Raw genomic sequence first — 15,743 nt, forward strand, 5'->3', positions numbered from 1 at the left:
TGTTATTGAGCTGCATGAGCTGCTTGTAAATTTTGGAGATTAATCCTTTGTCAGTTGCTTCATTTGCAAATATTTTCTCCCATTCTGAGGGTTGTCTTTTGGTCTTGTTTATGGTTTCCTTTGCTGTGCAAAAGCTTTTAAGTTTCATTAGGTCTCATTTGTTTATTTTTGTTTTTATTTCCATTTCTCTAGGAGGTGTTTTTTTTAGTGCTAGGTGTGCTGTTTGGAGGCTGCTCAACACAAGTATACGTTTAGGGGCTGGCAAGAGATCCAAGCTGAGTTTAGATACAGGATTTGGAGTCTCCCCCCAACACCCTTTCTAGGATTTTCCTCCTTACTTTCTACCTGTGTGGTCACTCTGAACTCTGTCCTCTTTTCTTCAAGCAAGTAAGACTACAGGTTATTATCACAGTTTTAGCCATCCCCTCATGTCCCCAACTGGGGCCTTCTCTCAGGCTAAAAGCCATAAAAATGGAAAATTATTCACAGCTGTTCCATTCTTCCGAGCGTAGACCTCATTCCAGCTTCTGCTTGCTTTTTGTCACTCTCGAATGCCATCTGGTCGTTTATAAAACTTTTTTTCAAGTTCATAATGTTTATTTACAGAATTGTCCTGATAGGAACTCAGCCGTCACCCTTTATCAGCAGTTCTAAAAAGTTTTGGTCTCAAGATCCATTTACACTCTTAAGAAAAGTATTAAGGGCTGTTAAGAACTGCTGTTTATGTGGATTATATTTATCAATATTTACCATATGCAGAATTAAGAGAAATTTTTAAAATTTTAATATATTTGAAATAACAATAAACCCACTACATATTAATATAAATAACACATTTATTCTAAAAAATAATTTTTTTTTTAAGTGAGAAGGGTGGCATTGCTTTATATTTTGCAATCCTCTTTAATACCTGGCTTTTAAAAGTACAGCTGGGTTCTTTTCTCTGCTTCTGCAATCAATCTGTTGCCACATGTTGTTTTGGTTCAAATGTATTAACAGAATTTGGCCTTGGCAAAAGGGAGATACTTGTAAACCCACTGAAAGGGTTTCAGGAACCTTCAAGGGGTCCTTGTACCACACTTTGAGAACCTCTGCCCTACACTATCTTTTTTTGATCCCATGAGGTAGTGAAGCAGGTACTGTATTACTTCCATTTTCTGCTTAAGAAACCACAGGCTCAGAGAAGGCAAGAAAGGTACCCAAAGCCAGACAACTAGCTGTTAAATGGTGCTGGTAGAACTTCAGTTCAAGTCTGACTTTAAACTCAGTGCCCTTTCTTCAAAATTCCCATCTAGAACTTTCAACATATATACAGATGGCAGACTTTGCAAATATATTGAATCAAATAAGCGGGTAAATGTTCCAAGTTTATAACATGAAACAAACTCAAATCTGTTAAAAAAAAAAAGAAGTCATATATACACACACACACACACACACACATATAAGTTCATCCAAATTTGTTTGCATAATAGACCTTTCATGTGTTAAGGCAGCACAACCAGATTTTACCTCATGTTAATAGAGCCAATACATCACAAAGTTATACAGAACATTTTTCTAATGTAACTTACTTTGCAGATTATTAGCTAGGCTTTTTCTATAGCCTTTGCTCATCATTTTTTTTTTTTTTTTTTTTTTTTTTTTGCGGTACGCAGGCCTCTCACTGTTGTGGCCTCTCCCGTTGCGGAGCACAGGCTCTGGACGCGCAGGCTCAGCGGCCATGGCTCACGGGCCCCGCCGCTCCGCGGCATGTGGGATCTTCCCAGCCCAGGGCACGAACCCGTGTCCCCTGCATCGGCAGGCGGATTCTCAACCACTGCGCCACCAGGGAAGCCCTGCTCATCATTTTTTGACCACTCATTTTCTTTTCTTTAGTATGTGGAATAGCCAAAGTTTCCTATGTATACAGAAACATCTTAGAAGTCACATGTCAGAATTTTTGGTGGAAATTCAAAATGTGAGCGAGGTTGCAAAAAAATAACCTATCATTATATTTACAAATACTATAGCCAAATGTAACGGTCCTACATCTTAAAATGCTTTATCTGTTATCAAAGTGGTATTTACTGTGTGTTTTTTTTTTTGTTTTTTGGTCGCGGGCCTCTCACTGCTGTGGCCCCTCCCGCCGCGGAGCACAGGCTCCGGACGCGCAGGCCCAGCGGCCATGGCTCACGGGCCCAGCCGCTCCGCGGCACGTGGGATCCTCCCGGACTGGGGCACGAACCCGCACCCCCCGCATCGGCAGGCGGACTCCCAACCATTGCGCCACCAGGGAAGCCCCAAAGTGGTATTTATAATAATAGCACTGATATTTAAGAGACTACAAAAACCTTGTTTACTTACTAGACTGCAGTAACTCTGGGTTAGCTAAAACTAAGTAAGCTAGAACGGCTTAATACTAGTATCTATGTTAGCTGAATTCAAAGTTAGCTTGATATCCAACATCTTTGATTTTTATTTATTAAAAAAAATCTATTATAATAGTTAGACTGGACTCTCAGATCTAGGGTAGCCAGAATGATGTCCTACAATACACAGCTTTTCACTCTTGAAGCCTATAAGAATCTTTAATAAAAGAACAAAAGGAGTAAGACATCTGTTTCTTTGGAAAACAAAGTCTTAGATATTTTCTTTGTGGTTCTCACCACTGTGACTTTATTATTAATTATTGTTAAGACATGTAGACAGGAAAGTTGGCCCAGGAAGGTGCATAGCTTTTTTGAGATACTTACTCATGGCTATAAATACAAAGGTAAAAGCAGAAATATCCAAAGTGCTACATAATAAGACTTTATACAAGGATTTTAACTTTTTAAAGTACTTTCACATGATTGTGGTGGTGTAACGTTTTATAACCAAGAGAATGTTTGCAGAAGTCATTTTACCCCAGAATAGTGGCTCTAACTGCTGAATGCATTGTAAAACCTTCCATGTAGAGTTGTACTGATGCCTGAGTCTTACTCCAGATGAACCCAAACAGAACTGCTGAGGGTAAGGCACACATCCTTATTTAGGCTCCTCAGGTGATTCTAATATAATGCCTCAATGAAGAACCACTGCATTAAAAGAACAAGGGACAAAGGAAACCCTAGAGACTATTTCACAAACTAAAGTTAGAGAAAAAGACACAATTTCACAAGAAGTGCTCAAAATGTGGGAATTATACCAGTTACATTAAATGAACAAAAATCAACTACTGTAATTCTAATTTTAACTTTAAACTAAAATATTAGCCAGATTAAGAAACAAAAATATTCCCAAACTAGTAGGATGGGTAATGGGGGCAGACGAGGAACACAACATTTTCAAACTTTTTAAAAAGTACTTAGAGGGCTTCCCTGGTGGCGCAGTGGTTGAGAGTCCGCCTGCCGATGCTGGGGACACGGGTTCGTGCCCCGGTCCGGGAAGATCCCACATGCCGCGGAGCGGCTGGGCCCGTGAGCCATGGCCGCTGAGCCTGCGACAACAGTGAGAGGCCCACGTACCGCAAAAAAAAAAAAAAAAAAAAAAAAAAAAAAAGTACTTAGGAAAAAGAGGTGTATTTAACTCTCTCATACACCATTACACCTATTTTCATAATATCTGAAAATGACATGGAAATTCCAAATCTGAAAATTACTGTGTGAGGTAAAACCTGCAGTAATTCTAGGCATTTGCTTATGAAAATCACTGAGAGTATAAGAGAAGAGGGTAAGAAGCAGACATGGTAGATGACACAGGAAGAGCAGTCATGCTTTAGAAACCTTTAACGGAACAGGGAAACGTTAGTTTGGGGCCTCCTGCCTGTTAGCAGACACAGCCAGCCTACTACATCTCTACCCCCATCTAACCAACATGTGGGACGCCTGATAAAGCCGCAATACCAGGCAAACAAGAATGCTAACACCAGTGCGGGCAAATTGCTACTGGACTTTAAAAATACCAGAACCCCGTAAAGGAAAGGAAAAGATTCTTCTTAGTCTGCTAAAAAAATAAAGTCTGCATTTCTGAAAGAATAAGAAGCTACTCACAGGACAGGAGAAAGCTGGAAAACAACAATGCTAGTACACACCTAGAATACGGTATAAACAAGAATGATTATAACTTCTGAATATAGGTGAACCACTACTTCTTTTGCCATGGAATGTTCCACAAACACGTTATCCACATGGGCTGATGAAACTCTTTGCTTAAAGTGCCTAGGGTTTTTCAGGGGGAACAAAAAGTCGTTGTATGACTGATTTGTAACCAGGGAAGAAATGAATTAGAAAATTTTCAAAAATAACTAACCTTAACACTATAAACACTTTTTCTCCAGATAAGGTTAAAAAGAAAGAAAAAAAATTCCTACTAGCAAAGGGAAAGTAGAAGTGTTAATAAATTCAACCAATAATCCTGAAACTGATGTTTGTTACTTTCTTTCCTCTTCCTCCACTTTCCCTAAGCAAGTTCAAGTAGCAATATCTCTTCTATCCTAGAGGAAATACTGTTTAGTTACTATCAATAGCTATTATTATATAGAATAAATAGTATGTGCAAGGCCTTGTGCTAAATGCTCTATGCACATTATCTCTTTTAATCCTCACCATGACTATATGTATTATTTTTATTTCCATTTTACAGATGAGGAAAAAACCTAGGCTTAGGACACACAACTAGCAAATAGTATAAAGTGGGGATTAAAAGCTACGTCTGACTCCATAGCCTGTGCTGGTAACTATAAACTGAACAGTATTTTTCTTAGCATTCTTCTCTCAAAAGACTGAAGTTCACATGCAGTTTGGAATAAATAAGCAGAAAGGGGGCACAGGAAGTGGTGCAGAAATACTTTATAATTTATCAAGATAAGAGCACCTGTGCTGCTTTTTAAGACAAGGGGAAAAAAACCCCTCAACGCTTTTCTGGCCCTGTTGTTACTAAAATGGAGAAGTTTTTCTTTAACAAGATGGTCAAGCACCATCTACGGACCATAGTAAATAAATCACTTTGGTTCAGTGGTGGGGAGGGCATTATGCAACACTTCCCAGCACAGCCCTGGCCAGGGTAATTTATGGCCAAGGCACTTGGGCCCCTCCTCCCCAGCTAGACAGCCTGGCTCCTTCGCATTCCCCTCAGGAGATAGGGTGGAAGCACACAGCTCCACTTTCTAAAGCATAGAGGGCAGCTGAAAGTCCTGCTCAGCCTCTCTGGGCAACCACAGGCGCCAATAAATCAGCCACAGGCGATTCTCTCATCCCCTTCCTGGCTAGAAGTGGTAGCAAAATCTAATGCAAAAGAGCACTGACCGGACTTGGGAGATAAAGTGATTTAGGCTTGAACTCTCCTGCAAATGACTGCATCATCGAAGCCAGGTAAATCTCTAAGACTCTTTCCTCGCTTGTAAGACGGAGACAATACTACTTCCTTTTTGCTAAGTATTCAAAATTCATCTATGAAAGCAGCTAGCCACTGCAGGTACTCAATAAACAGTGACCACACCTGAGCAGAATCCCTCTACTACCTCCAAGACATTCAGAGCAGGGCTGGGAAAAAAGGTGTAGCAAGTCATGTGAGGTCGCCTCCTCTTTTCTTGCTGACCATCCCTGTGATGCTCCACTGCTTCCTGATAACCTCCCAGCCATCAGAACTCATCTATTCTGCTTCCTATCCCATCGGTGTTTTGTTCCCTATTAAGGAGCTGATGTCTGATAATGGATTAATAATTTACACTTAATTAAAGCACATGCAGATTGCTAAAGAGGTCTTTGATGCCTTTACCCAAGGAAGCAACCAATGCTGTAAATCTTGGTTATTCTTGCAGAGAATAGGGCTGAATTTTGGGGGGGGGGGGAACGACAAGCTTTGAGCCCAAAGTACATTAATAGGCAGCTTATCCCCCCTAGAAATAGTCAACCGCATTCCTTAGGATACCAGAGCCATCACATTAGCCAAGTCTGATTTCTCAATAACCGGAATCAAGTCAAGCATAATCACCTCTGGCAGATAGTCTCCACGTCTCTACAGTGCGTGGGTTAAACTGGCACCGCACTCCGGCTGTGGCGAGCAGCGTAACGACCAAGGCATCTAGAGCCTTGGAGTCCACTTAGTGAAGTGGTATGGGACTTCGATCAAGCTACACCGTCTTTCGGCCTAGTGTCCTCATCTGTAAAATGAGAGGGATGAACTGCATTTTCTATAAGGCCCCTTAAGGTCAGCTTTAACATTTGTGATTACAAAGTGTACTTTACACACTTCACAACATCCTTTGCGAACCAACAGCTTTGCCAAAAAGACTTTAGTCTCAAGAGAATGCATGCCATTGGGGGGAAACGGGCGTTAATTTATGAAACATGTTAGCTGCTGTCAATTTCCAGGTACAGCTTAGAGCAGCTGGACAACAGCTTGCTTGCTTTCTCCAAATAATGAGTGCTAGAGAAGGCAGTGATAGATGGAGCAAACTTTAAAAAGAAAAACTGACTTTGCTTAGAATGAGATTAATATAATCTGAAAAAAGAAAAATGAATTATGGGGATGGTGGGGACTTCCTGCCCTAGAGACGGGGTAATCACAAACGGGGGTGGGGAAGGGAGGACAGTGGCTACAGCGTCCCGCAGGTGGCACCTGGAGACCCGCCCATTGGCGAGAGGGGTCCGGAGTGCGGCTGCCTGGGGAATGCCTCAGGCCCGTCGGGGCTTCCCGCGCCGGTCGCACCCGGACTGGCAGCCGGAAGGACTCCGTGCCTTTAATGCGCCCCCGCGCCCTCTCCGGGCCTGCTTCAGGCCCCGGCAGCCACCTGGTGCGGGCAGCGAAGGGCAGCTCTGGACCTCCTCGGCCCAGTTCTCACTCGCGGTTGCTATTTTCCTCCACTGCCCTAACATCTCAAACGGACCAAAAACACCCCCCTCGCCAGCTACTTGCATCTGTCCCGCGACCGACGCAGCTGCAGGCCGCCGCCCCAGGCGGCTCGCAACGGGAGGGACTGAGCCCGGGGCAGCCCACAGGGGCCGGGCCTCATCACTTACCCAGAGGCCGCCGCGGCGGGCGGCCGCCTGACTCCTCCGTGCGGGAGGGGCGGCTCCCGCGCCGCGTACGTCACGCGGCGGCGCCGGCTCACGCACCCCGCGGCCCGCTCTCGCGCGGCTTCCCGCGCCAGCCGTCCCGGGATGGGCCCACGTGACCGCGCGCCTCGTAGCTGGCGCACCAGAGGGGCGGGTGGGGGCTGGTGTGCGTGCGTGCGTGCGTAGGTGCGTAGGTGCGCGCCCGCCCGCCCGCCCTCTCAAGTGGCTGGGCGGGGGGTTGGCCCGCGTTCCGGGTGGCTTCGCCACGGTAGCTAGTCGCGACTCTGTAGGCGGAAGCGTGGAGACGAGCCTGAGCGTCAGGCTCCCCACACACAACCGCGTGACCCGGGGACTTTCCCCAGGGTGTGCAGAAGCACAGGCACCCCCTCAGTTAGGAGATGGGGGCGGGGAAGAATGCTCCCGCGTGTTCGCGGGAAGAGGGGTGAGGGCGCGGGGCCAGGGAAGCTGAGCCACGGGAGCCTGGGAGGGGAGGCCGGCTGGGCGGGGTGGGGCATGGCGGGGGAAGTGACTCAAGGCCAGAAGCGGACAGGCCCACGGAAGGCAAGGGTGGGGGCGGCGCGGGGAATGGGCGATCCTGAATCGACTGGCTGCGCACGGGTCAGGGGAAGGGTGCCGGCGCCCCCAGAACGCCAGGGACGTACTGTAAGGGAAGGCCTAGCTGCTGAGCCCTTTGGGGCCGGGGTCTGACATCTGGACGGAGTGGGAAAGCAGCATCCTGCCCTTGGGGAGTCGGGAGGAGCACAGTCCCATCCAGCTGTGCAAACAGGAGGAGGAGGAGGTCCCAAGCCTACCCTTGGGAAAGGGGCGAGAGGGGTGGTCAGGCCGCCGCCGCGCCGGCCCCCGCGGTGCGGGTTGCGCCAGCCTCCTCGGAGCCCGACGCAGAAACTTGTTGCAACAAACAGGCGACCGCGGGTGCCCCTAGCAGCCAGCGGCAGAGTGGGTGGGCGGTCGAGAGGGAGGGGAAGGCTGGCGGACGCCGCAGCGAACTGGTGGGCAGACCCGGAGTCGCCGCGTAAGCGGGGCCGGCTCAGTGCGGTGCGGCAGGCGCGGCTGTGCGGCAGCGGAAGTCCTTTGTTGCAGCACAGTCCCTGGCAGAGCCAGAGCCTCTCCGCGCAGCCCAGCCCGAGCGCCGCGCGCCGCCGCCACTGCAGCTCTCGGTCCCTCTGCCTCCGCCCGCCTTTCCCTTGGCCGATTTGCCTTAAACTCCCTAAAATCTCCGCAGCCCCGGTTCCTGCTGCGGCCGGTGAGTATTTGCCAGTTGTGGGGCTATTTGCGCAACTTTGGCCCGGGCCGAAAGGCGGCGGGCCGCGGGCTTGGCGGAGTGCGGGGCCGGAGCGGCGCCGACCAGTGCGGGGAGCCGGAGCGCGGCGGGCGCGCGGCGAGGACCCGGCCACGGGTGGCTGCTGGGCCGCCTGCTTGATCCCGCCGCCCGCCGGCGCACCTGGTCGGGGACTTGTGGCCTCCCTGGGTCGGAGGCGAAGCCCCCACGGAGACTAGTTCCCAAATTAGTTACCTTCTTTTTCCTTTCTTTCTCTGCCTTTATTTTTTTGAGGGGGAGGGGAGGTGTAGACGGGAGGCGGGAGGACCCGGTTGATTGACGTGCCCAGAGCCCGCTTCTCTCAACTTACAGCCGCGGCTCCTTGGCGGGTGGGAGGGGAAGTGTCCCAGAGCCCGAGGCCGCAGACTTGGGCGCGCTCCGAGGGAGGAGGTGTAAGAGCCGTGCAAATTCTTGCCACGCTTTTTCCCACTCCCTCCTCCCGGCACACAAGGTTTTTGTTCAGTAAAAAGGGGTAGGTCTCGGGTTTGGGGATTTTCAGTGGAAAGATCTTGTTTCTTGGGAAGAGAGTGCTTTCGCTTCCAGTGGTGGGCGCTTGCTAGAAGTTCTGTTAGTGTTCGGTAAATGTGTTGGATGTAGATCAGGAGTTGTTACCACTAAAATATGTAGGTTTGGGTCTGAGCTCAGCCACCCTCCCAGTCTCCCTTCCTACCTAAGCAGCGCGTCTGCGTGATCTGAAAGGTTGACATGACTTTATCCAAATTGGGAGCGTCAGGGAGATGTTGATGAAAGTCCTTGATGTTTTCTGGGGACAGTGTGGAATTTGTGTGTAATAATATTCCTAAATCAAGCTTCAGCGTGGTAGGTACACGCAGTTTATTTATTGGCCTACGTATATTTCCATGCAGTATGTATCACGGCAGGAAAACTATGCCAGGAACAATTTTCCCTTTGACACTCGATCCCAAGAAGTGGTCCCAGACTTTCTGAGACTTAGAATCAGTCTCTTGAGCTGAAGTTCAAGGCACTCTGGAGCAGATTTGGTGAAGGATGCAGTTCTCATGATAACTCCAAAGCAATCACCACCCGCTCCTTTGAAATTATGAAATTTTGTCATTGCAAATGGTTATGATGAGGACACTTGGAATACAAAACGATGAAGCTTGAATGATGGCTGGCCATCAGAACCTCAGAACTTTCCTTTTGAATCACTTGCTGGATATCTAATAAAGTCTCAATAATAACAACGTATTTGGAAGCTAGATGGGGCTTCCTCATCTTAAACAGAGAAAATTGAAGCATAGTGGAGGTGAAATGCTTTCCCAAAGATTGATAAAATAATGACAGTCTGCAAGTAGAGCTTTCAGTCAGCATCTTACATTCATTTTAAAAGATTTCTCCATTACGACCAAATTTTCATGGTATAGAAAAATAACTCACGTTGAGCAACCTGAAGCCTTTCTATTCTTCTTACCCCAACACGGCCTAAATTGGAGGCAGTGGGGAGCCCTGGTGCATCATTGTCAGAGAAAAGAGAAACCGTATTTAACCAGGACCTTAGCAGGGCAGAGCACAGTCTCAGCCACTTGCTCTTGACCTTGTGTTTGATTTCGCTTTAACACAGGTAAATTTTTGTACTGTTTCCTCATTCTCCTCTTTTGCCAGGCTCTGGGAAAGGTATAGTCCATGGAGCTTTTTAAGGGTATCTCTGTGTTCCTTGCAGGACAGCCATTCTAATGTGCAAGAGAAAAGAAGTGCCTGCTTTCAGGCCTGTCTTCCATCCAGGAAAAGTGCTAAGCCTTTGCTATTAAGCTTCTGGCCCAAAGGGGAGGAAACCATTTCGGATAAAAATGCAGAAAATTTTCCATAGATTTTTACTTTTAAGCCACAATCTGTTGTCTTCCAAAAAAGAATTGAGATATATTTGAAAAAAATTGAGATATATTTGCTTGAGAGGTAATTTTGGAGTCTATAGGATTTTTTTTTCTCCTGATTTTTTCTTCTTGTGCTGGTATCTCTTACCATAAAATATTGACATTATTCTTATACTCTTATGGGAACCAAATTCAAAAGTGATTAGTGTCTCTTTTTTTCTCAAAATGGAAATGCTTTTATATAAAATTCATGCTCTTTGTAAAAATTCAGCCTGTACCGAAGTACATAAAAAACAAAAATGAAAGTCATTTCTGACTCCCACTCCCCAGAGGTAATCTCTGTTAACAGTCAATTCCTTGTTTAAAATGAGAGAAAGCAACATTTGGTCATACTGTGCTGTTGTGTGTGCCTCACCCTGGCTAGGGATGGCCGTGATGATTCATGGGCTCATGTTCTCTATTCACTGCTCAGGTTGGTGAGAATTGGCCAGGTAGAGGAAAGGGAATGTTTTGCATTGGAGTGATTTAAAATTCTATGATTAAGTAACAGATGTGAGAGCTTAAATACAACAGGGCTGCTATTGTAGGTTTATCCTTATGAAGTACTTACTGTAGCTTGGTGGGCTAGTTCTCACACTTTTAATGTTGGTGTTAAGCCTTTGATGGGTTGATTTATACTTGCCAAACTCATTAAAACAAAACAAAACCCTCACATTTGTAAAGAGTTTCATAATCTATAGTTGGGAAGGAGTGGGTATACTTGCCATTAAGGCCACTGCCAAAATAATCCCTGTGCTGTTACGGGATGAGAGGTCCCTCTTGAGCTATATCCAGAGGTAGCATACCAAACATTAAGGAAAGGAAATTAGAGGAAAGAAGCGGATTAATGACTGTGGTTTTCAGATGTGGCCTAGAAGGAGATGGTACATATTTAAGATAGATTTCTAAGTATACTTATATTGTGCCATGTATAGTTATCTGTATAAGAAGTCTTAGTCAGAGTACAGACTCATTTATTCCTTAGCCTGGTATATTCAAGAAGAGTAAGCTGTGAAGTAGTTGATGTTCTGAAAACAAATCCCCAAAATAGTACATAGAAGTTAAATCACAGCACTTGTTATTTGAGAGTGTTGGGAACAAATCATTTGCAAAATAAAATGGGCAAATTAAAGAAAGAATTAAATTGCCAACCAGATTTTCTGTTTGTTGTCTGTGTGAGATGCATGTGATCCTTTTTAGAGATAACTGAAGAGCTCCATCTTCACTTTAAATCTTTTGTATTAGGGGAGGGCTTCCTCTGAGGGGCCGTGGGAGTCAGAAGATGGAAGCGGAGATGGGGAGCGCAGGGCATTCTGCCTGCAGTATGGGGCTTTATGAGAATGGGGTGGCTCTGGGAGGCTTAGAATGTCCAAGGGGACACTTCAGTTAATAGTCATTGCCAGAAAGAGTGTTTTCTGGTTTACAAAAATGGAAACTTAGGGCTCTGAATCAGAAGGGTCAGAGTTTGAGTCCCATCTTACAAGATGAGCGCTTGAGTACCAACCACTGAACCTGTTTCCTCATTCACAAAATGAGGATAGTAAAGATACCTGCCTCGGGGTTGTTGTAAGGATCAGTTGTATAATGTATGGGAAATCACTTTGTAGATTTTTGACTACTATATAAACGTTGCCATAATTGAAATAATGCAAAAAATTGATAAGCAAAATAAAACTTGCCTTCAACACTTACTCATTCAAAAACTGATCAAATATCAACTAAATGTCAGGCAACTGTTAGAGGCTCAGGGGATACAGCGATGACTAAGACAGTGCTGTGATCTCAAGCAGCTTACAGCAAAGCAGGGGAACCATATCATTATAATCCCTGCCGTGAGTGTGATGATAGACATCGCATCCCAGTTTGGATGATACATTATTTGTCACCCTATAGTTGTAGGTATAGGCTGTTTTGGAAGCACAGAAGAGGCATCTACCTTACTCTGGAATCAGAAAGAACTTCCTGAAGAGAGTGAGCTGGACATTGAAAAGGCTCTAAGCAAAGGGAATAGCATGTATGAAAGCATGAAGGCTTTTGCTGTGTTAGTTTGCTTTGGGATGAGGGGAAATCTTAAATGTTAAATAGATTTAAGACTTAAAAATGGAGTTAAACTTCTTAGCATGAACATACTTTTTATGATACTCTTTTTATTGGTTTCACTGACTTAATTAGATAAGGGTGAAATTTTCAAGATTTTGGTTAGAGTTAAAAATGTAGCACTTGGAGCTACACAATTGGAAACAATACAGTTAAAAAATATTATGTGTGGACTTGCTGAAAGAAGGAAACTGGGTAGTCCCTCCCATCTTAGAGCTGCCTCACCAGTTTTCTTTTTTTTTTATATATATCTTTATTGGAGTATAATTGCTTTACAATGTTGTGTTAGTTTCTGCTGTACAACAAAGTGAATCAGCTATATGTATACATATATCCCCTTGCCTCACCAGTTTTCATGCAGCAACATTTACTGAGTACACACACTGTGTTGCAGAGAATCGAACAAGCCAAAATATTGGCCTTCAAGTTGCTCATAGTCTAGTGGGGAGACCAACATATACATAACTGTGGTAGCTGATTCTTATTTAGCACTTGCACCGTGACACACTGTCTTACAGTAACTAAACCCTAGGAAAGATTACAATCCCCATTCTCAGATGAGAGAACTGAGGCACAGATTGGATGCAACCTGCTCAAGTTCACACACCTAATAAGTGGCAGAGCCAGAATTTGAACCCAGGCAGTCTGGTTAGTCTGCTTTAACATCTACTTTATGTTGCTGTTCTGATGATTAAAAAAATAGCATAATAAGTGCAAAATAAGGAGATAATACACAGAGTAATATCAAAACCTAAAACAGTGGGAGAGGGAGGTCTTGCAGAAGGCTTTCTGGAGGAGGTGATAAACTGATTCTTAAAAGATATGTGGCCGGTTCAGACAGAAGAACCAATCAGCATGAGTAAAAATGGAGGTAAGAAATAGATGAAGTATATGGGCTTGGAGGATGGGGTGGTGGCCAGCAGTTTTATGCCGCTTGAACAGAAGTTTGAAGCAGGAAGTAGCCACATAGGAGACTAGATGTGGGGGCACGGAGGGCTTTTGTATCCCTTGGGAAGGAGTTTGCTCTTCAGTCTGAGGGTATGTGAAAGGACCCACAGAAGCAGAATGGCAGGGTCTGATTTTTGTTCTTTATGAATCATCTGAGGGTGAAGGATGGATTTGAGGGACCAGTTAAGGAGCCTATTGTAATAATTCAGGAGTAATGATAGAGTCCTCAGAGGACAGGGAAGGTAAAGATGGAATCGAGGGGCAAATCTGAGAAATATTTAGTGAGAAAACTGGCAAGACTTAATAGTTAATTATGAGGAAGAAGTCCCAGGTGACTCCCAAGTATCCCGGGTGATTGGTGCATGCTGGAGAAGGGGGAGGAGCAGTTTTAGGTGGGTCCCAGACAAAGTCACAGCGTGAGTACGCTGGAATAGATAGAAGTTCCACAAGATGAACCCTAAGAATACGAATGCCATGTGCAAAAAGGGACTTCCTGGTGAAGCTGCTTTTTGCTGAGAGAAGCCTGCTCTTCACCCAGTGCCCTCTGGTGGTCAGAAGATGCCATGTTGCCTCTTTAGGATCAACATTTAGACTGCCTGAATTAAACGCTTTTCCTCTTCCACTCCTGGAGGAAGAGAGGAAAATTTCAGGAGCCACTATGTTTCCTCTGCTTTCTGTGTAGATGAATTCATTTCCCAGACCTAGCAGCTTAACTACAGTAACACCTCAGTTATTCAGAGTTATTTGGTTGACAACCCCAGCTATCCAGTGGCCTGACCTGAAGCGAAAGAGTGAGGCAGTTTGTTGCCTGTCAACAATTAAGATAGATTAAACAAAGTGCATGAATTAAAACCTTATCTTATTCATAGAACACTTCCCTAGGTCCTCACAGAAAATTAAATTATTTATGTAGATTCAGTTTCAATGAGTTTGTCTAATTTCATAACCCATAACAGATTGAAATGGAGGGCAGCAGGAGATCAGCACACCTTTTACAAGTGACAGCTGTTGGCCTGACAAGTAGGGAGACAGAAAAATACTAACCATCCAACAAACTACTGTCTCCAAGAGCGTAACAGCCTCAGGCCATTTTGTGCAGGTGCAAACAACCCTTGCAAATTTGAACAGCTCCTGTTTTTCAGGAAGACATAATTGATGCAGAGAAGCAAGAAGACAGCTAGGTGTTGCTGTATATGGGGGCAGCTGTTAGAATAGAAGGAAGAGCCCTAAACCAGGATTGAGGAGACCAAGGTCCCATCCTGTCAGCCACAAAAACAAGACGTGACTTTGAGTATGTGACTTAACCTCTCAGGGCCTCCATTTGTTTTCTCTAACCTCTCAGGGCCTCCATTTGTTTTCTCATCTAGGAAGTAGCGGGTTGAACTTGATCATCACTTGGTAAAATTCTGTGGACTTTGTTCACAATGATGACATTAATGTTTAAGAAAAATCCTATTACTCTTGGATTGAAAAGACAAACATTTGTCATCTCTAGTTTATACAAGAGTTCTGTGAGAAGTATGATTATCTCTATTTAATACATGAGGAAAGCAGGCTTAGAGAGATGAAGAAAATTCGTAGCTGAATAAGTAGTAGAGCTGCTATTCAAATCTATCGGTGTCTGCTCCCTGGGCTCTTTTTTAACACTTTCATTTAACAAGCATGCATTAAGTGCCAACTACATGGGCAGTGTGCTAGGCATGGGGAACACAAAGGTCATTTAGCCTCGTCCTCATCTTGGAGAGTTGAGTGTAGTAGGCATTGCTGTACAGTCCCTCCATTAGTCCTAAAGATGCAAGTACTACTACAGCACAGTTAGGACGAATGAACACACAGCTACATTTGGATTTTTAAAGACTTTAGGGTGTGAGCACAGAATGGAGCCACCATTTATAGCTTTGTTTCTATGGGAATATGTGTTTCAAGTTCCAAATAACTAACTTAAAGTTTTGGAACATAACCCAGTTACAATTTCAGAACTTCCTGTACTAAGTACTGAATTTGCAGTCTAATAATCAGCCAGGATGCTTGTTCTAAAAAGTGAATAAAATTTTCTAAACTTGATCATGTCTGTCCAATTTCAGTGCCTGGAATTAAAACCTTTTATCTTTGGGAGCCTGTACAGCCAGTTCTTACTGGAAATCTCAAGAAGAAAACCTAAAGAATTTTCTTAAGTTTAAATTTAGAGATTGGAACACTGTATACCCTGAAAAATGGAATTCTAGGAAAGAATTTTGCCAAGGTGACCTTATTTTTATAGGTGGCAAAGTCGTTAAGCCTATGATTTCAGGCTCAAGAGTCATATTGCTTGTGTTCTAATCTCACCCAGTCCTCTGTGGCCTTAGGAAGGTTATATAACATTGTGTTCTGTTTTCTTATCTGGAAATGAGTCTTAAAACAGTACGTACGGGCTTCCCTGGTGGCGCAGTGGTTGGGAGTCCGCCTGCCGATGCAGGGGACACGGGTTCG

At 44.8% G+C, this 15,743-nt stretch overlaps 2 protein-coding genes across 8 annotated transcripts in view; one reads left to right on the forward strand and one right to left on the reverse strand.

Moving 5' to 3' along the window:
- The window catches only part of ZBTB25 (zinc finger and BTB domain containing 25), a 56,748-nt gene extending 49,677 nt beyond the window's left edge, over positions 1 to 7,071 (reverse strand). For 5 of the 6 annotated variants that reach the window (XM_055088524.1, XM_055088525.1, XM_028495992.2 and 2 more), the window contains exons 1-2: positions 6,984 to 7,071; positions 5,956 to 6,124 (exon numbers count right to left, since the gene is read on the reverse strand). The gene's annotated coding sequence lies outside the window, so the exon portion shown is untranslated. The remainder of the gene's footprint in view (positions 1 to 5,955; positions 6,125 to 6,983) is intronic. The other variant, XM_028495991.2, reaches the window with a different exon arrangement.
- A 525-nt stretch (positions 7,072 to 7,596) lies between these two features.
- Positions 7,597 to 15,743, forward strand: part of ZBTB1 (zinc finger and BTB domain containing 1) — a 21,974-nt gene continuing 13,827 nt past the window's right edge. Inside the window, exon 1 of one of the 2 annotated variants that reach the window (XM_007102285.4) lies at positions 7,597 to 7,682. The gene's annotated coding sequence lies outside the window, so the exon portion shown is untranslated. Of the gene's footprint in view, positions 7,683 to 8,019; positions 8,284 to 15,743 lie in introns of those variants that run through there. The other variant, XM_007102284.4, reaches the window with a different exon arrangement.

Source organism: Physeter macrocephalus, chromosome 11, assembly GCF_002837175.3.
Source record: "Physeter macrocephalus isolate SW-GA chromosome 11, ASM283717v5, whole genome shotgun sequence".
Taxonomy (NCBI): Eukaryota; Metazoa; Chordata; class Mammalia; order Artiodactyla; family Physeteridae; genus Physeter; species Physeter macrocephalus.